This window comes from Protopterus annectens, chromosome 4.part1 (assembly GCF_019279795.1).
Source record: "Protopterus annectens isolate FY-2018-M chromosome 4.part1, PAN1.0, whole genome shotgun sequence".
Classification (NCBI taxonomy): domain Eukaryota; kingdom Metazoa; phylum Chordata; order Ceratodontiformes; family Protopteridae; genus Protopterus; species Protopterus annectens.
Window position 1 is genome coordinate 173,203,359 of NC_056734.1, and position 20,526 is coordinate 173,223,884.

Below are 20,526 nucleotides of genomic sequence, written 5' to 3' on the forward strand. Positions count from 1 at the left end.
GAAGGGGCCCAAAGCATTTTGGTTCAGAAAGTGTCAGCACCCCCTTTTGATGTCTCTGCATGTAGGGGCATTTGAGGCAGAAGGGGTCCCTTTAATTGACACTACCCCAGAAGTAGAAGGGGTCTGCATAACCAGAGATTAAGGGGTCCTTTCTCTAGGAACCAACCCCAGTGCCACTGAAGATGTGCCCAACTGCTCACTTTTGAAGGTAGTCAGGGGCTGGTAGTCTCTTCATCCAGATGCATGGATGGCCATCACACAGGAAAACTGGTGAACAATTGTAATACCCGGAGGCTATGTTATTGTATTTTTATCAACGTCAAAGATGTTATTCCTGCCTCTTCCCAACATACCACCCCATCAAAAAAAAAAGGCAGTAGCAAAGTAGATTGCATACCTTCTTCACAAAAGTGCCATCTAGTAGGTCCCACCAGACCAGACGAGGCCCATAGTCTATTCCAGATTTGATTTTAGGTACAGAAAAAATTCAGGGATGTTTAGGCCCATTCTAGACCAAAAGAGCTTAAATCGGTACATAAGACAATTCTAGATAGTCATGGTGCAAGCCATTCACCTGCCTACAAGAGAATGATTGGATGTACTCAATAGGCCTTCAGGATGCTTATCTCTATTTAATCATAGAATAGAATCATAAAATGTACAAGGCAGCTGGGCCATATGACCAGGCCATTTACACCTTGCTATTACACATCCTTTGACCTTACCTCCTTTTTCAAGGAGTGATAGGCCAGTCATACATTGGGTGAATTTTTGAATACCCATCCAGTTGTCTAATTCCTTCTGAAAGGAAGATAGGTGTTACATTGCTTGATCTGGACAGGAAGTTTTATTCTAGAGAAGGGTACTCACTGTATGACAAATCTGTCTTTCCATCGTGATTTATTTGCTAAAGCAGTTTCAGATCCCTGGTTGTAGTATTTGCAGGACTATTTGATTTGTGGAGAACTAAGAGGTCTTTGACAGCCATATACCTAATGGTCTGGCAAGCAAGGCACAGACCAGCCCTAAGGAGTATGTAGGATACCTAATACAAAGACAAGGGCTCCATCTAATCTTGACAGATCAGGTTCTTCAGTTTTATGATTGTTTGCTTTTTGTCAGGATCCTTTAGGGTCTCAATAACTTCTTGATATATATTTAGTAAGATATATCCCAAATGGACGTGATCATTGCAGAATATAGAGGGTTCAAAACTTCTTTGGACCTATAGGAAATACCGTTTGCAATCAGCAGTGTCAGACAAGATTTCTTGACCAACTTGAAGGTCAAAGAAAAGGGAGTTCCCTACCCATATTCCAAGGTCACTTACTTGACAAATACAACAATATTGCATTTTTTAAGATATAGTTGTAGCCTATTTTCAGCATCTGCTATTAATATCTGTAAATTATATTTGTAGCTTCTGCATGTCAAACTGAAATTCAAGTGTACCACACAGTTTAGAGTTGGTAAGCTTTGTTAACCAAAGTTCCTGATGTTTGATTTGGAGATTGGAGACCAATATGCTGAATAGCAAAGGTCCCAGCGTGGAACACTGTGGTATCCCACTGGTTACTTTCATGCTGTCTGAGGACACACCTGCCACCCTCCCAGTGTGGGTTCTGTCCCTCAGCCAATTCCCTAGCCGTCTAACTACATAGAGTCAGTCTGGAGCATGTATAGCTTGTTGATAACTTTGGCAATTTGTATAATATCAAATGCTTTGGAACGGTCAAAGCATGCTATATGGACAGCATGACCACTGTCTGTGGCTTGTGTTGCCCTGTCAAAAATATTTCTAGATTCATTAGACAGGTTCTACTTTAACAAAGCAAAACTACTGGGGGTCAAGTCTTACAAGATTTTTCTATATTATAGTTTTATTAGGTCTGTTATGACCTATTCCTTGGCCTTGCAGATGTGACTCGTCAGGCTGATGGGTCAGTAATTTCCAGGGTTCATGGTGAGGTTGCCCTTTTAAGGAGGCCTCACAGCTGCTCTGTAGCAATTTCGGTAATAAAGTCAGTGGATAAGCTTAGGTTGAATAATTTTAGGAAAGGGTCCACCATTGCATGCCTTGTATTGTTCAGCAAGCAGTTTGGTATGTTAACAGGTCACACAGAGAAAGTATTTTTTATGTTTTTTTTTTTGTAAAAAGTACTTGTAATAAATGTTCTTCTGTGATTATAGTAAGTTTTAGGTCCTTAGGTATGTGGGAATTTGGTATAGATGTCTCTGAGGTGAAGTTAGCACTGAATTTGTTTGCCAGAGTATTTACAGTATCCACTGGCTCAGAGTAGGAAGTGCCATCTTTCAGTTTGTTTAGAGCAGTGTTGGGTGTCGTTTTGTAACTTCCAGAAGTAGGTAAAGTAGGATTTGTAATTATCCTTGGCATCCATTGCTAGCCTAAGTTAATGGGAAGCCTTAGTTTTCCTGATGGTGTTTTTTCACTACCTTGAATAACCTGTTTATATTAACTTTGACATGCAAGTATTTAGTTTTGGTGCATATTCTAATTAGTTTTATCTTGTATTGTTTATTTATGCAAGTGAACGACCAGGTTGATTTGCTCTTTCCTTTCCTTTTTTTTTTTTTTGTAAGGACGTACACAGTATACAGTTTTCTAGAGCATAGAGTTTATTTGCATAGCTAATGGCCATGTTTACATTTTCAGGAGATGCAGTTATATTTGAAATTGAAGAATTCATAACATTTTAGGAAGTTTGTACATTTGAAGTCTTTGAATTTTGAAATATTTGCCTCAGCTTATTTAGGGATTTTGAAAGAGAAGGTTATCAATTTGTAGTCAGACTTGACCAGGAAAGGGTATACCTGGGGATAATGAATATATTGTTGCCACATTTGTAAGAACCAGGTCAAGAACATTTTGACCTCTAGTGACATCTTTAACTCTTTGATCTAGGTAATTCTTGTTGATGATATGTGAGAATTTTTTTGGCATAGGCACAGACCTGATTTTGTCTTTTAGACATGCTTTAAAAAATTTGCAAAACAGAAGTGTGCAGAATAAGAAGTATATTGTAAATATAGTAAGTTTTTCAAACCAAAATGGAACCACATTGTGATGGCTTCCTATTATTGTCTGTCTCTTCCAAGTATGGATTTGTCTTGCAGTCATTCATTTGCAGCTCTACGTATTAAGTTAACTTTCTTGTGTAGAAGACCATTTCATAGTTGTGAGCTGATGCCATTATCCAGTAGTTGATGAGCAGTAATATGTCATAGGTCTGTGGTAAATCCAGGCAGTGGAAGATATGGAAGTTTCCTTTGACTGTAAGAATGGTGCCTGAAGTATTCATTGGGATAGTTTTCATCCAATGGCCAGGTTTAAATCCACAATGATTTTCAGCAAAAATGAGTCATGAAGAAGTACCTTCTGAGTTAGTTGCATACAAACTTTCAGTACTTTGGCCAGTGACTGTGGTAGATGCTATTGAGTCTTATTTCACTAGTGGAACACTTCACATTTCCTTGATCAGAAACATTAACATTACTGGCATGGATAAGGTGGGATGCAGACTCCTACACCCTCATTCAGGGAATGAAGCCCTTTATCCCTTTACTAAATATTGTCACCTCTGAGATCACATAACTATGGGGGAAAGTGGGCAAATTCATGGAAGTGTTGTCAGTGAAATGAGACTTGACCGCAAACGGGGTTAACCAGCCAGGAACTTAAACTATCAAATGGACCTGTAGTTCACTGTCACACTAGAGGAACCACTTTATGTTTAAACACTACAGTATTCCCCGTCCATGTGAAGCTCTGATTAACAAGTAATTTGATGGACTTCATTTTATGTTCTCCTGTAAGGCTGCTAAACTTTGGTGGTGACCCATGCATTGAAAGGTACCTTGCTTTCCTTCCCTTGAGTTGTAACTTTGTGTCCAACCCTTACTGGCATTTGAAGAAAAAGGAAAGCTGTGCATTGGAAGACTGAGGCATGAGAAGGTTAGAAGACTGAGTATTAATAATCATTAAAGTAGAATAATCTTTGTTTAAATATGTTTAGGGGGGGTGCAGATATTCTGTTACCCGTTTTACAATTTTTGAATGTTTTCTTAAACTAAAACCTTGTCTTTGTCAAGTTCGTTTAGGATGAGGCTCATGTTTAAAGTAAAGTAAAGCTTTTCTGTATAAAGATGGTTGTGTGCTTGCTTCTGAATGCCCTGTAGATCTCTAGCACATTTGAAACTCTTGTCTTCCTTTTGGTCTTCCATGTCTGGTCCCTATTATTCCTTTATGCCCATGAATGCATTGCCTCTGAACTGCATTTCTGCTATTGGAAAATGATGGCTTAGTAGGTTCAGAAAGGCACATGTTGATTTATTTAATTTTGTATTTATTTACTTGGGTAGTAAAATGATCATAACTGACCATTTGCAGGTTCTGTCTACCCTGTTGAAATAATAAGAAGAAAAATAGGAACTGAGAGGCAGTACATTGTACATATCAAAAACAGAACAGAAAGTAACAATATATAACAAAACTGTAAAGTAGCAATTAATAAATGTAGCAACAATTATAAAAGAGATGCAAATTTTACATTTTTTCATGCTTACATTTCTAAATAACATCATGGTGAAAATACTCTGGGTTGATGAGAGCCAAGGCGGGCAAGAAGGGGAAGGTGGAGTTAAGAGGTGTTAGTAGTTGAGAGAGAATAAGGCTAGAAGAATTTGAAAGGCCCTAACATGATGTGGTTTGCTGTGTAGAAAAAGCAGTTTGATTTAGTGTGCAGGAATTTTTTAAGTTCAGCTCTGAAGGTGGGGAAGGGTGACTGCAGGTCCTCCAGATGTGGTGGAAGGGATTCCCATAGCATATGAGTAAGGATGGAGAAAGAGTGGTTGCTGCAGTTTAACTTGGTTTGTGGGGCTTGTTTCGGAAAAGCATCTGAGGTTGTAGTATGTGTGTGTGTTTAGAATAAAGTTTGGCAGGTAGTGGTGGGAATGTTGGTTGAAGAAATCTGAAGATGTGAGAGCCTGTCCTGCACTGTGCTGCACTGGAAGCCATTTTTTTTTGAGAGTGAGTTACTGATGAATCAACAGATTTTATTTTCAGTAGCCTGAAGTGTGTGGGAGTCTTGTTTTTCTTTAGAGGCTGTCACTATTATGGGTAGTCCATATTTGAGTTTGGCAAGAAGAACTCCTTTGCCTATAGCTGCCCTGGCTGGTTTGGATAGGTAGGGTGAAATTTTCCTTGTCCAGAAGAGAAGCGAGTTACCTTTTGTCCATAATTTCTCAATATAGGTATGAAATGATATTGACTGGTTTAGCCACAGACCAAGGTATTTGAAGGAGATGGTTGTTTCTGTTGCTGTGCCAGAAAGGGCATGGCATTGAGCAAATTTAGTTTTGGGTGGTGCCAAATGACATTCTTTTTGTTTCTGTAGCTTTGTTTTGATGACTTCTGCTGCTCTGATAGTAAACATAAGAGTGCTTATCCAAGACCAGTCGGTGATTATTTTGCCTCCTTTTGCAATATTTTATTATTAATTTGGGTGGAGATATATATTGTGAAAATACCCTTATTAAGAATGTTAATGCATATTTATAGAAGCAGAAGATATAATTCCAATACCTGGTATGTTTAGCAGGACCTGTTGAGGACCCAGTCAGAAGTTCTCGGCGTATTTATAGTGGTGGTTATAGAATTTATTGTGGTAACAAGACTTGGTTATGATTGAATCGCAGACAGAAAGTAGTTATGCAGTTGTAAGGACATTTTCTGACCTTTTATATCGTTTATCAATGTTATGTATGCTAACTGCCTATCTTCTTGACTTTGGCAGTTAAACAGTGCATTGTTTTCTCAGAGTCTGTGAGCAAGTTATTTAGCCAAAACAGCATTTCTTTAATAATTTGGATATTTGTGGTTTGAAAGGCTTAGCATTTTTCTAAATACTTAGTCATGAAATAGCACCTTATTTTCATAGGTGTTAAATTTGCAATTAAATGTCATAGATCTGGTAGCAATTTAAATTTTTTTGTCCCATTTGCATCAGCCTATCTTTTTCAAACAAGGTTTGTCAGTTTAGTTGGACATTTTTCATCAATGTACGACTTCAGTCACATTTCATTTATGGGTAATGCATCCAGTCTGTAGTGTTCAGTTCATGTTTGTCTTATTCCTGAAGACTTTGAAGCCATCTGATTCAAACCCAGACCTTTATACTTTAGCCAATGAAAGTCTAAGGGAGAAGACAAAAGCATTTTGTTTTACTTAAATTGTGTTACCAGACAGAAGTGTTGATCCATGTTGAATCTTTTTCAGGCATAGACCAAGCTTGCATGATCAAAAATGTTGGTACAAATGTAATGGACACTGCTGCATTCTGATGTATCATGGTAGTGCCAGTGGGAAACCCTAGCAGGTGGTGGTGATGGGTACAGTTAGGCCTGGTAGGCAAAAACATCCTGTAGAATAACACTGAGTTTAGGCAAGGGAAGTACTGTGTGTTGGGGTTTAGTGGATCATTCTGGGTGTCTGGCCATTGAAGTTACTACCTGTCAAGAAAGGGTAATTGACCACAGTGGGAGGCAGCTACCTCTTCCAGCAGAGACCACAGACAAAATGGTAAAAGTTGTGGAGTAAGGAAAGACTTGGGAGAGTTCATGTAGGGAAGTCTGAAGGATCTACAGAGAAGGAAGAAAGTGATTCAGTTATCGGGGATTTTGCATGTAAAAGTTTAATGACTTCAGAAGTGAAATATCCTATTGAGTGGTAAACCAAAGAGAAACATTCTTCTTTGAGGAGGGGGGTGTCATTTAAGAATAGATGTACCTAAGGTTTTGCCTGCACTAGGCTTTATGTTGCCAGAAACATTAATCATTCTGTACAAGCTGATGGTGAGATACTTTTGTTTAATTTTTGACAGTTGTTCTTGATTGCTGTAAGCACCAACCGTTCTACCTGAACTAATATTGAGACTGTTTTTGAACACCTTTATTCAGTTTTCACTTCACACACACACACACACACACACACACACACACACACACACGCACGCACACTAATGGAAAAGAAAGAAAGCCATATTCATATTTTTCATATTCATGCATTATACTTGCATATACGTTTTCTAGCAATTACAATTCAGTCCAACATTGCATAAACTGCTAAATGTCTGCCTTTCTTAAATATCACTCCTCTTCCTAAACATTATTCTACATGTATTCTTCACACAAATGCCATTTAGTTTTTTGTAATTTACTCCTGTCATTTTTTAAATACCGCACATCTAGTTAATTTATCTCCTTTAAAATATTCACTACTTCAATTATAGTTGGTTTAGATTTTGATTTCCATTTTCTAGTAATTGCTTTTTTGGCAGCCAATAGCATTAAATGTAGTCAGGCCTTACTGTGCATAGGCTATTCAGATCCTGTGTCCCAGCTCAAAAAATAATTTCCGTAGTTGCAGAGGTTTGTTCTCTCAACATTTCTGACAGATTACTTTATAGGATAAATTTTAAAGTTTGCCAGCTTGTTAAATTCCCAAAAAACATGCTCCCAGCTACCTTTTGTCTCAAATCTACAGCATTTGTTATCTGCTTTCGTAAAAAAATCTATGAAGTCTGCATGGGGTATAAAAATACCTGTAGAAACCCTACAAACAAAAGCCCTAAACCTTCTTGACTTTGTTGCATACTTGGGAGCCATACAGATGTCCTTCCATTGTTTCTTTTGTAAATTGACTTTCCAGTCTCTCTTCCCAATCTTTTCTAACATCCTCTGATTTGTTTCTTGTAGTTATCATGCATTATTTATATGCCCTACTAATTATCTGTTTTTTTACATCAGCTACTGTTTTAGACAACTAAAAACTCTACCAGAGTTGGTCTTTCACTTAGTACCCCCCATACTCTTGATATCAATTCCTGGTATGAAAGGCAGTCTCTAACCTGCGGTCCAAAGTTCTTCTTGGCCTGATTCCACTCATTACCTTTTCCTCTCTAGTTATTTGCTCAGAATACCTTGGTTACTTTGCCAATTTTGTTCAGTAAATTCCAGCCCCCTCTTGCCTGTTTTCTATACCCCTACGTGCAGTCACCCCAGTGACAAAATCTCCTTTCTCCATTTTCGTGTTGGCTTAGTTCTTAGAATGTTGTCTGCAACTTTATGAATATAATGTTCTGTATGGTTGTTATTCTCCTTAAGGATCTGCATCCAAACAAAATCTACTTTCTCCTTATTTTTCAAACTCCTCCACCCCTAGTTTCTTCATCATCCCTTCCTACTTAGATTTGTAATCTTTTGTTTGTGCCTTATATATGAGCATTATCTGCATAGCTCTGCAGTATCCATTCAAATCCAGATAATCCTAAACCACCTTGTGTCCTATGGGGAAGATCAGCTTGTCCCACATTAGCATTAAGAGACTTTGTTCATCCACAGATTTTTTTGTGTCTGAAGTACAGTTACCCCAAATCTACTGCACTTTGCTTGTGTTCTGTAATTTGCTAGCTGACTGTATTTAAACTGTGAGGCACAAAAGCTATACCACTTGAAGGCTTTTATTTTGTTTGAATTAATATCCTGTGCATCTATGAAAGGTTTATTGAAAGAGACTTAGTTCAGTTTTCTTGTTTGTGAAATCTACATTGTTTGCAAGGACGAAACTGGAAATGGTACTTGTTTTGTTGTTGCAACCCTCACTAGTGTGTTTTAACTCCCCTGCAGGTTCCTCACTAGTGCAAGAACTGTGAAAAAAAAGAGAAAACTGTTGCCATTCTTACTTTGTGTGTGTGTGTGTGGGGGGGGGGGGGGGGCTGCTACCCATTTTACCTGATTGCACTCATTTCCTAATATAAGAACAGAGGAGAGGAAAGATGTTTCTCTTTGTTACTAAGTGACTTAAGAATTGTTACATTTACATTGCAGTTTAGCAGCTTATCAGAAAAAGAATTGCTGAAGTCATAAGAGCGACTTGTGGGAAAAAATCCATGAGCAATTGTTGCTCATTTTCATTTGTCAATACTTTTATCAGTTGACCTAAGTTTCTGTCATAGTAAACATTTTGTAGACACTAACAAGCATTGGTGACTTTTTGTTTTTCTTCTGGTGGATGCAGCAGATATTTGAAGTTGCACCTTCTAGCAACTTATTCTACCAGTGTCTGCCTGAGAATGATAATTCCCTCTCATCAAACACTTTGATTTGTGTAATTAAAGAGAACACTTGCAGCTGAAAAGCTGTTTCAGACCATTGCTACAGCTGTCAAAGGGATGGTGACTGTTCCCTAGTTAATGGCTAGCCAAGAGTGTTACCCCATCTTCAACCACTTAGTTCAGCTAAGAACCTGGAAGCTTACCTGTGTAACTTTTTGGAAGGAACATCATCCTGGAGGAGTGGGACTACTCAACTTGGGCATGTATATTCACAACTCGCCTAATGGAGGGAGCTCTTCTGGTGTACATGTAACAAACACTGAATGTACCAACTTCAAAGTTAAAAAAAGGCTGTTGGTCTGGGTAAGGATAACTGCAGAAGCACAAGCTCAAGTTCCATGTATGGAGTTTTAAAACACACAAGATAGTAAGAGTTCAACTGTTTGAGTTGCAACACAGTGAAGTACAGGCTAGATCCTGAGGGACTCAACAGTAAGGAGACTATGCTATAAATTCTAGTTATCAACATTTTTAAAAGGCACTTCAGACACTATTAAACACTAGGTAAGTTGTGCTGACTTCCAGAATGCAGATAATTTTATCACCTTAGTTGAAAGGATACTGTATTATAAAATACTTTAAGAAGGCTATTAACAAAATAATTGACAGATTTAGTTCCAAGTTAAAAGAACCCCCTGCACCTACGTTGTAGGTGCTGGAAATGGGCTGCATTGCCAAGTACTGCAGGGAAAGTGGGCCAGAGACTCTCCCTGTTCAGGCAAGCAGAAATGTGAGAGGAGAGGATGAGAATGTGGAGTGTGATCAAATGCTACAAGGCTTGTAGAAAAGGTATCCTGTTATTGTGACATAGACAGATTGATCAAATGCATGATGAAAGTATATGGGCAGGAACCTCTAGATTACAGAAGCATGATCTCTATAATTAAGACCCCAAATCTCTGTAAAAAGGAAAGCCCACTATCTCCATAAATACAGATTAACTGTATTTATGGGAAAAGAAGGCACTATCTGATTGCCCAAGTAGACATGCAGACCCAGTTTGAGAAACTTTATATCCTGTGGCAGTAATGCCTTATTTTAATCATGATGTCATTGTAGGAAAATATTTCCCTTTATTCAAGGATCTCTGGAGAGGGAGAGGTAGAGAGGGGGAAGTGGAAAGTTATAGAGATACTAAGGCTGTCAGTTGTTCAGAGATGTGAACCAAGGGTCCCATGGGCTGGAGAGAAGTTACCAGCCTTTCAGGAAGAGAGTCTGGTAGGAATAAAACACAGCAGTCAGTCACCGTAGTTTAAGTACCTAAACTCAAATAAAGAGACTGGCCAAGCCAACAAGGATCAAGGGTTGTGGGTAAATAAGTAGGGAAGTAGTAATCCTTCTCTCAAAAACTTTGAATAGTGAAGGAAGTCCTAGAAGACCCAAGAAAGGATAGAGGAAGCCCAGACTTTGAAGAAGAAACAAAGTTAAATAAATTTAGTCAGGAGGAAATGTGCTCTTAAATTTAACACAAATGCCCCAATAAAACAGTAAGTATGGGTCAGGGGAGCATTAGAGTGAGTTACCATTCCTTTGAGAGGAATGGAATATGGAGATATTCCAATGCCTGCCTTTGTAGAAGGATAGAGTGAGACAAGTATGGTTAAACTAGGGAGAGGGACCTGATCTGCTTGAGTTATCAATTAAGCTGGGTGAACTTTAAGAAGGCTAAGTGCCACTATTACACCCTAAATTATGTCAGTAAAAGTATCTCTAAGGTACTGGGAGAAGGCTGCCTGGTACAGCCTCCTCTTGCATGCCCATATTTTGAAATCCCAAATGACCTACTCTATAAGACAGAGAAGAATAAAGAGGAAATTGTATGAGAATTACTTGTACCCATACCCTGTACACAGATGACCCACAGTTATATCTTAGGTCATGTGGGCATGGACAGATCCTAACCCTAAACTCAGGGTGATGAAAGAGGTAGAAAACTTAGTGTCAGAAGACTACATCCATTCCGAACTTCAAGAGTCCCTTCATAGTTTCACGCAATAAGAGATCCATTTTCAGAGAATAACCATGGACATTGTGGGACCCCAATCAAGTTTACTAGCAGGTACCAGTACATTCTGGTTATAACAAATTACATACTAGCATTCCTGAAGCCATCCCCCTTCAGATTTTCAACTTCTAGGTCATAGACAAAGAGTTCTGTTTTGAAGGGTAAGAATACTCAGAGAAATTTTAACTGACCAGGGTACCACTTTTATGTCAAAGAATTTTAAACGTTTGTTATAATTTTCAGGAAAAGCAACTTAAAACATTTCTGCATATCATCTGTAAATTGACGTGTTTGAGAAAAAGTTCAGTAGAACCCTAAAGTCCATGCTGAAAAGGGAAATAGAGATTGATGAAGAAAGCTTGGATCAGCCACTGCCTTCCTTAATATTTTCCAGGAGGGAGGCACCCCAAGCTAATTAGCAAGATGTATATCCTTGGAATGCCCAGCATAGAAAATTCCAAGTAGGGGACTGAGTCTTGAACCTAGTCCCTAGTAGTGAGAATAAGTTATTGACCAAATGTCAAGGTCTATATGAAATCCTTGTAAAAGCTAAACAAGGGAAAGTAAACTAGGTTGGGAAAATATACCCCAAACAAATTTACCACATAGGTATGTTAAAACTGTGGAGAGAGTGGGATCAGTCATGGTTAAACAGAAGCAGGAGAAGTGGTCATTATCCATTGCAAGGTGGTATAGGATCATAGGAGGTTACTCGGCTAATGGCCCGGGGATCCTTACAAGCCTAGCCAAGAGTTTATTCCCAAAAATAAACCTGTTCAACACCTTCTCTAAAACCCAAAAACAAGAAGTCCTGGTGTTGCTGTTAAGGAACAAGGTTATCTTTTCTGATATATCTGGGCAAATCTTGCTTACCCATCACATTAAGACTACACCCAGAGAAAACATCAGTCTATGATCTTGTAGAATAGCAGAGGCTCCAAAGTAAGCCATGTAAGAGGAAATTTGAAAGATGCAGAATGTTGGGGTAATAGAAGAATCAACTAGCAAGGAGAGCAGCCTCACTGATTTTGGTACCAAAACCAGACAATACTAGTTGGGTCTCTAACAACTTCTTGAAGTTAAACAGCATATCAAAGTTCAGTCATTACCCCATGCCACAGGTAAATTAAGTGGTGGAATGGATTTGACCAAAGGATACTGGCAAAGCACTCTATCTTCAGAAACCAAAGATGAAACTGTCTTCTCCACAGTGGGGGGTGGTCTCTTCCAGTTTATGCTGTTATCCTTTGGTCTCCACAGTACTTCCAGTCACTTTACAAAGACTAATTAATCCTTAAAACCCCATCAATTTTATGTTGCAGCCTACTTTGATATATGTTCAGAAGACTGAGTCTTCCATCCCTCCAAATGTTTAGTCTGTTTTATTTATGTATGTATTTATTTTTAATTTATTTATTGGCATTTGTTTATCAGGATAGTCCACTGGGCTTATGTCTGTACCTATATAGGATGCCAAGTTTCTGATGAGTTTTTTTGATGTTGTTATGAATATGTAGGTCAAGTTTTAGGTTCTCATCTGTTATTACTCCTAATAATTTAGTGTCTGTCACTACTTCAGTAGATGCTTGCTCCAGGAGAGAATTGTGAAATGGTGTTCATTGAAGGGGATGTTTTTCTTGGGAGTGAAAAGAATTAGTTTAGTTTTGTTTAGGTTAAGAAGTGTTTGATTTTTGGTGACCCAGTTTTCTACTGAACTGAAAGCTAGTTGTGTAAGATGTTGGAGTTTGGGTAAGGATTCTGCTGAGCAGATGATTATCAGATCACCAGCGTATTGATTGAGTGAGCCATGAGTGAGTGATGAATGTAGATCATTGATAAAGATGCTAAATAAGAGGTGCCCCAATATGGAGACCTGGGGGACCTTGGTGGAGTTGTGAAGTTAAAAAGAAAGGGAGGAATGCTATCTTACTGCTTGTTGTCTGTTTGAGAGAGAGCTTGTGAACCAGTTAAGTGATGAGGAGGAAAGACCAGTTTGAGAGAGTTGAGTTAGGAGGAGTGAATGAGAAACTGTATCGAAAGCTTTTGAGAGATCAAGAAAGAGGGAAGAAACAATTTTGCCAGAATCTCTAGCTCTGTTAACTGTGTCCATGAAGGAGATTAAGGCAGTCATAGACTCCATAAGACAAATATGTCTTACTGTTAATGCTAGAAAAAGTAGTACTCCACACTGTCAAAGAACTTTCATAAAACGACAAAGCTTTCGGATACAAACTATCCTTCTTCAGTGTCTTACTTGTAAGACACTGAAGAAGGATAGTTTATATCCGAAAGCTTTGTTATTCTGTTAAAGTTCTTTGACAGTGTGGAGTACTACTTTTTCTTGCTTGAAGTTATTTGGTTTGTACTTCTCCACTTTATCACTGGTTTACCTTTATTCTGGGACTTACTGTTAATGCTCTCAAATGTAAAATGAGTATGACTGGAGTTTGTTATTTAGAGTATTTCCTATGACCGGGGTTAAGTCCAAGACAGAAAAGCTAAAGTTATAGAGTACTGGATTGTATTCCAAACCAAAAATAAAGTCCAATCCTTTTTTTAATGGATTGCAGGATATTACACACAATTTATTCCAGATTTTCACACACCACCAAAGGCAGAAAGATTATTAAAGGCAGGTGGATCCCAGAGGTTGATGCAGTCTTGAAGAGTCTGAAACCAAGTCTATGCAGGGATCCCATTTTTGTGTCTTCTGATTTCTCTAAGGCCTTCATAGTCTACACACCGTGTGAGGTTTGGATGGGGGCTACTCTTACCCAGAGGTTTGTTAATAAGTAGCACCTGCTTTGTTATAATAGTAGAAAATTAAAAGTGGCAGAAAGACTGTCTATACTCCACAATGGAACAGGAATGCCTAGTGAGTGCTAGGGACCATTCAGTATTACTTGCCAGACAGAGAATTCAATCTTTACATAGATTGTGCCCCTCCTGTGACTTCATTGCCAGAAGGAGAGTAGTAATAAGCATTATGTTAAGTTGTCAATCTCGCCTTCATTCTTGCTTGATGGGTTCGGAGCCGATCCCTCGGCTCCGACTCGGCACTTGCTAAGCTCGAGAGTCACTTTTACCAGCTCGAGGCAGCCCCATATCCCATGATGCAAGGCGGTAAGTACCCAGATCTCGTTTGCCGCTTCGCTTAGGAGGTCTTCTTTTTACCAGCTCCTGGTAAGTTATTCACTTTTGTGAGATTTAAGCCCCTTTTAGTAAAAAAACCTTTTATTGATAGTTTTAAGTTTATTTTGTACTTTTTCTGACAGAAAATCCCTGTCTCCTTTAATTTTGTTAGTCAAACTTTTCCCTATTCCATCCCCCCCCTGTTAGGGTGTGTGTGTTGGTTTTATAGAATACCTTTTGGTATTTTATTTAAGTTAATTTTGACTGGTGTGTGTGTGTGTGTTTTTTCAGCACCATGTCAAAGGAGAGGGTCTCAGGTTTTAAGAAGTGTGACTCGTGCTGTCAGAAGATGTCTCTGACAGACGGTCACACTTCTTGCCTGTATTGTCTGGGCCCTCTTCACCTGCAGGACTCCTGTGCTATTTGTCATTCCTTCAGCCAGAGAGTCCTGCAGGAGAGACGTAATAAGCTGATACTTAGGGGCCTTCTTAAGCCGGAGGGCTCTCCGGCTAAGTCGGCTCCACCAAAATCAGCAAAATCTTCCAAGGCCCAGGCTTCTGTATCTAAGCCTGCGGCCTCGGCTCCGACTCGTACTGAGTCGAGATCGGCTCCGGCTGGAGCCGATCCTAGCTTAACAAAGCCTTCGGCACCGATGGCTATCGGTGCCGAATCTGTATTGTCCACTTCGATGTCGGCTCCGATCGGTTCCGACACCCATGTGGCACAGGCATCGGTGTCGGCTCCGATCGGCTCCGACACCGTTACTTTGGTGGCTGTATCGGCTCCGGCTGGAGCCGATACATCGAGGCTTCCTGTCGGCTCCGAGAAATCGGCTCCGACAGGATCTATAGTATCGGCTCCGATGGCTCTTTCCAGGAAGAGATCGAGGTCTCCTTCCTTGGAGCCGATACTTTCGGCTCCGGCTTCACCTCTTCTATTGGAACGGAGCCATCGGAGCCGATCTTCAAGGTCATCCAGGTTGTCAGATCATGACCTAGAGAGTGGTCAGTAGATTACTTAAGTCACAGGTACTGGCCCAAATGTTACACAGTCCGTCTCAACAGACGACTGTTGGTCCACACCCCGTTACAGTTCCTCCTTCAACTCTACCCCAGAGCTTGGAGTTGGAGTCGTCGGGAATGGTTACTGCTACGGCTGGAGGACGGATACCCCCTTCTGTTCCTTCAGCCTCTACTCTTATCTCCTCTTCGAGACCTTCCTTAGAGGGATTCGTGGTCGGGCTTCCATGGTCTCCTCCGAGGGGTGAGTGGCATCGGACCCTTGTCCGAACCCGCTCTTCCCCTTGGAGCCTCGGCCTTGGTGAGCTCGGCTCCGACATCTGCCTCGGAGACTTCCCTTCGGTGGTCCCTGGAGTTCCTAGCTCTTGGATCGGGTTCTCTCGGACCTGCCTGGGAGGGAGCATTCGAGGTGATGAAGAGTGTACTGGCCACTGGTATCAGTCAGCAGTCTGTTCCCGTAGCTCCTCCCTCTATAGTACCTGTTGACATCTCTGCCACTTCTCTTGCTACAGGACCCAGAGATCCTCCACCTCAGGTTTCCCCATTGGGAATTTCCCCTCTTCCGAGGATTCTCCTGATGTTTCGGGAGATCCTCCTAGGAAGAGGACTTGTAAGAGGAAACATGTAGACTCCCGAGTCTGTCACTTCGGATACTGACTTTGATGAGTCAGAGGGATCCCCTAGATCCCCTCTGAGGATGTCTCCTTCTCAGACATCCTAGTACTTCTGTAACAGAGGGCAAACTGGCCCACCTACAATCCCTCTGAGCATGCGTCAGTTTACCTAGTGGCTTTTGGGTCTCGGCCCTCCACCTCCTGGGTGTCTCCGCCTTCGACCCCTTATGCAGGTTATTGCACGAAGGAGTGGGCAGCACCTGACACCGTAGAGCCAGTCCCTAGGAGGCCTTCAAAATTTATCACTGCCCGTGTGACAAACAATTCCTTACTAAGGGTGTCCCGCTGATGCCATGGTGGTGGCTGCGGCCACCAAAAGGAACTTGCAGATCCTTCCGTGCCCGTCCATCCTCCTAATAAGGACTCTAGGACCATGGATAGGTACGGTGGCGGATGTTTTCCTCAGCGACCTTTGCTATGCGTTCGCTGAATTACCTATGTCACTTCACCAGACTCCAGAGGGATATCCTGAAGGAGCTGGGAGAAGTAGTTCAGGATCCAACAGCTGCAGGGGCTCAAGAAAAATTGCTTCGCAGCTAGGAACCCTCAATTCCATTGCAAACTCCTCCATGCGGCTAATATCTTATGCTGCGGATGGAGCGAGTAGAGCCGCAGGTACAGGTGTGGCTCTTAGACGCCAAGCCTGGATGCGGCTATGTGATTTTATGGATCCCTTTAAGGCGTCCTTCACAAATTCTCCCTTTGATGGGTCAGCTTTGTTTGGCCCTCAGGTGAAGGAAACCTTGACCAGGTGCGAGCAGGACGGCAAGACTCTTTCTGCTGTTGGAGTCCGTTTTCCACCCCTTCTAGACCTTATCCCAAAGGACAGAAGGGCGGGAAGATGTGGTTCCGTAAATCCCAAGGAGTCACGCCGATTCACGTGGTCAGTTTACCCCTAGAGGCAGAGGGGTAACAACAACAGACGCTCTAGAGGCAGAGGGGTCCGAAGAACCAGGAAACAGGGAGCCTCTCTCTGACAAGCCCTTTCAGCATCCCTGAGGTGTTGCCCGGCTGTCCCTCCTTGGAGGCAGTCGGGGAAGATTATCACTGTACCCAGAAGCCTGGCATTCCCTCACTCAAGACAGATGGGTACAGTCGATCATATCCAAGGGTTACATAATTCCTTTCGAGGAAAGTCCCTTCCCCTCAAGTTCCCTTCCAGATGTACCACCCGGTCTAAGGGAGATTGCAGAGTCAGAAATCTCAAAACTACTGCAAAAGAGCCATTCAGCCAGTTACAATAGACCATACAGTCGCCGGAATCTACTCAAGGTTCTTTTTGGTCCCCAAAAAGACGGGAGACTGGAGACCAATAATGGATCTCAGCAGACTCAACAAGTCTGTCAGGAAGACAAGATTCCGAATGGTCACTCTTCAGTCAATTCTGCCCTTCTTACAGAAGGACAACTGGATGTGCTCAATAGATCTTCAGGATGCGTACTATAAATTCACAGACGCTCCAGGAGATTTCTCCGCTTTCGGCTGGGGTCCAGTCATTTCCAGTTCAGAGCCCTGCCCTTTGGTCTCACTACAACCCCCAGAGTGTTCACCAAATGCATGGCAGTGGTCACGGCTCACCTGAGACGTCAAGGATTCCAGGTGTTTCCGTATCTCGACGACTGGCTCCTGTCAGCCACCACCAGGCATCAGCTTATACAAGCCAGGGATTACACAATAGACCTTTGTTCTCATTTGGGCATCTCAATCAACTTCGAAAAGTCATCCTTATCGCCCTGCCAGTCTATTACCTTCATAGGCGCAAACTTAAACACTGTTCGGATGTCAGCTACCCTTACAGAACAAAGAGTTTCAGACATTCAGACTCATGTCAGGATCATTCTGGCCAGCAAGAAAATACAGGCCAGAATGGTTCTAAAGGTATTAGGTCTCATGGCTGCGGCCATTACTCTTCTTCCCTGGCTCGATTCTACATGCGCCTTCTTCAGTGGATGCTGTTCACACAGTGGTCATACCAGCAACTTCCAATGCGTCACCAGATTCTGGTGACACAGACATGCAAAGAGCATCTTGCTTGGTGGATCACATCGTCTCAGGTTCACCAAGGCAGGTACTTTGTACCCCATCCCCGATAGCCACTGTCACCACGGATGCCTCCCTGATCGGGTGGGGGTCATTATCAGGGCAAGATGGTTCATGGGGCGTGGCAGCCGTTCGAGTACCATCTGCACATAAATGTCCTGGAGATGAGAGCAGTGCTTTTAACGTTGCAAGCCCTCAACGACTTTCTTCCCGTAGGGACAATTGCAGTCCACACAGACAACATGTCTGTAGTTTGGTATATCAACAAACAGGGCGGAACCAAGTCCTACCCCTTGTGTCGAGAAGCGCTCAGACTATGGCAATGGGCGATCTCCTCTCATCGGTTTCTGGTAGCAACGCATATCCCTGGGAAAACCAACATTATAGCGGACAGATTGAGCAGAGCTATCCTCATGCCTCACGAGTGGTCTCTCAAGCAATCTATAGCGGAAGAGATTTTTCTGGAATGGGTCGTCCATGTTGCGATCTTTTTGCTACTCCCCAAAACAGCAAATGTCCAGACTTCTTCAGCCTCTTCCCTCTATCAGGCCATCCCCAGAGGCGCTCTGACCCAGGATTGGCCCCAGGGACTTCTTTATGCCTTCCCTCCATTTCCTCTGATCCCTCAGGTGATCCAGAAAGCTACCGCTTTGAGAGCCAAATTGATTCTCATTGCCCCTTACTGGCCTCGACAAGTTTGGTTCCGTTCCTCCATCATCACCTTTTGGTGCAGCCGTGGCATCTGGACCCAGTGCCAGATCTTCTGATTCACCAATCGGGTCAGCTGCACCGGTCAATCCCTTCTCTCAACCTCACAGCATGGTTGCTCCACTTCCTTCCTTAGCTAGGCTTCCTTTGATCTCTAACCCAGTTAGAGACATCATAGTAACCGCTAAAATCCTCTACCAGGAGGATTTACACAAGCAAATGGAACGTTTCTCTTATTGGGCTAAGGCCCAAAATATTGATCCTTTTACTGCCCTGTTCAGGCAGTCCTGGACTTCTTAGCAGAGATTTTTCATGCAGGCTCCTCTTCTTCCACAGTCAGAGTTCAATTGGCTGCTATTTCCAATTTTCATGTCGGGATAGCAGATCATAATATTATGTCCCATAGGCTCTGCAGGGCCTTCTTGAAAGGAATTTTCCTACTAAGGCCTCCAATCAGGAATCCTCCTCCTCAGTGGGATCTAAATTTAGTGCTGACATCCTTGATTCTTCCCCTTTGAGCCAGCTGTTTCTTGTTCCCTGAAATATCTTTCTTGGAAAACTTTATTCCTAGTGGCTATTACATCTGCCAGGAGGGTGTCTGAACTTCATGCTCTTCGGTTCGACCCCCCTATTTGGTTTTTCACAAAGACAGAGTATCTTTGAGAACTAATCCAACCTTTTTACCTAAGGTCGCTTCAAAGAACAATCTGAATCAATCCATTGATCTCCTGTATTTTTCCTAACTATTCAGATAGAGCTGAACAAAAGCTACATTATCTTGATGTCCACCGTCAACTTAGATATTATTTGGACAGAACAAAAATTTAGAAAATCTGATCAACTTTTTGTTTCCTATGCGGATAATAAAAAGGCCTTCCTGTTTCTAAAGTGACCTTGTCCAGATGGCTTTCTTGGTCATCTCTGAAATTTATACTCAGGGAAAACAGCTGTGCTCAAAACCTAAAGCACATTCAACTAGGAGCTTAGCTACTTCTACAGCTTTTCAAGCTAGACTTCCTTTGGACACTATTTGTGCAGCGGCCACTTGGGCCACTCCTCACACTTTTGTTTCCCATTACAAATTGGACTTGGCCTCCAGGGACAGAGCCAGTTTTGGCTCTACAGTCCTCAAGAGTTTGTTCCATTGAGCCACCCAGGATAGAGGTGCTAGGGACGCGGTCCCATCAAGCAAGAATGAAGGCGAGATTGACAACTTAACATTAAGAAGTTATGTACCTACCATAACGTTCCATGTTAGTTGTCTTCTCTCGCCTTCTTTCTTGCGACCCTCCCTCCTTCCCCCTGGCCTGGACAGACCTTGTATAAGAAACTGTTATGTTAAAGACCATTCAGACCTGGTCCTTTTTCCATCTGTAAGTTTTCTTTCTTCCTTTGGGAAGTATTTTATGCTTGGTGCTATTGCCCTTTGTCAGCAAACGAGATCTGGGTACTTACCGCCTTGCATCATGGGATATGGGGCTGCCTCGAGCTGGTAAAAGTGACTCTCGAGCTTAGCAAGTGCCGAGTCGGAGCCGAGGGATCGGCTCCGAACCCATCAAGCAAGAAAGAAGGCGAGAGAAGACAACTAACATGGAACGTTATGGTAGGTACATAACTTCTTATTTTGGTGGACCCTGGCCTTACACCAAAATCCAGCACTACCCTAGTGCACACCATCACAATATGGGCAGTCTGTTGAAGGCTCACAGACCTTTCTACTGGCTCAAAGCCAGTGTATTTGTGCTACGGTGCTATCT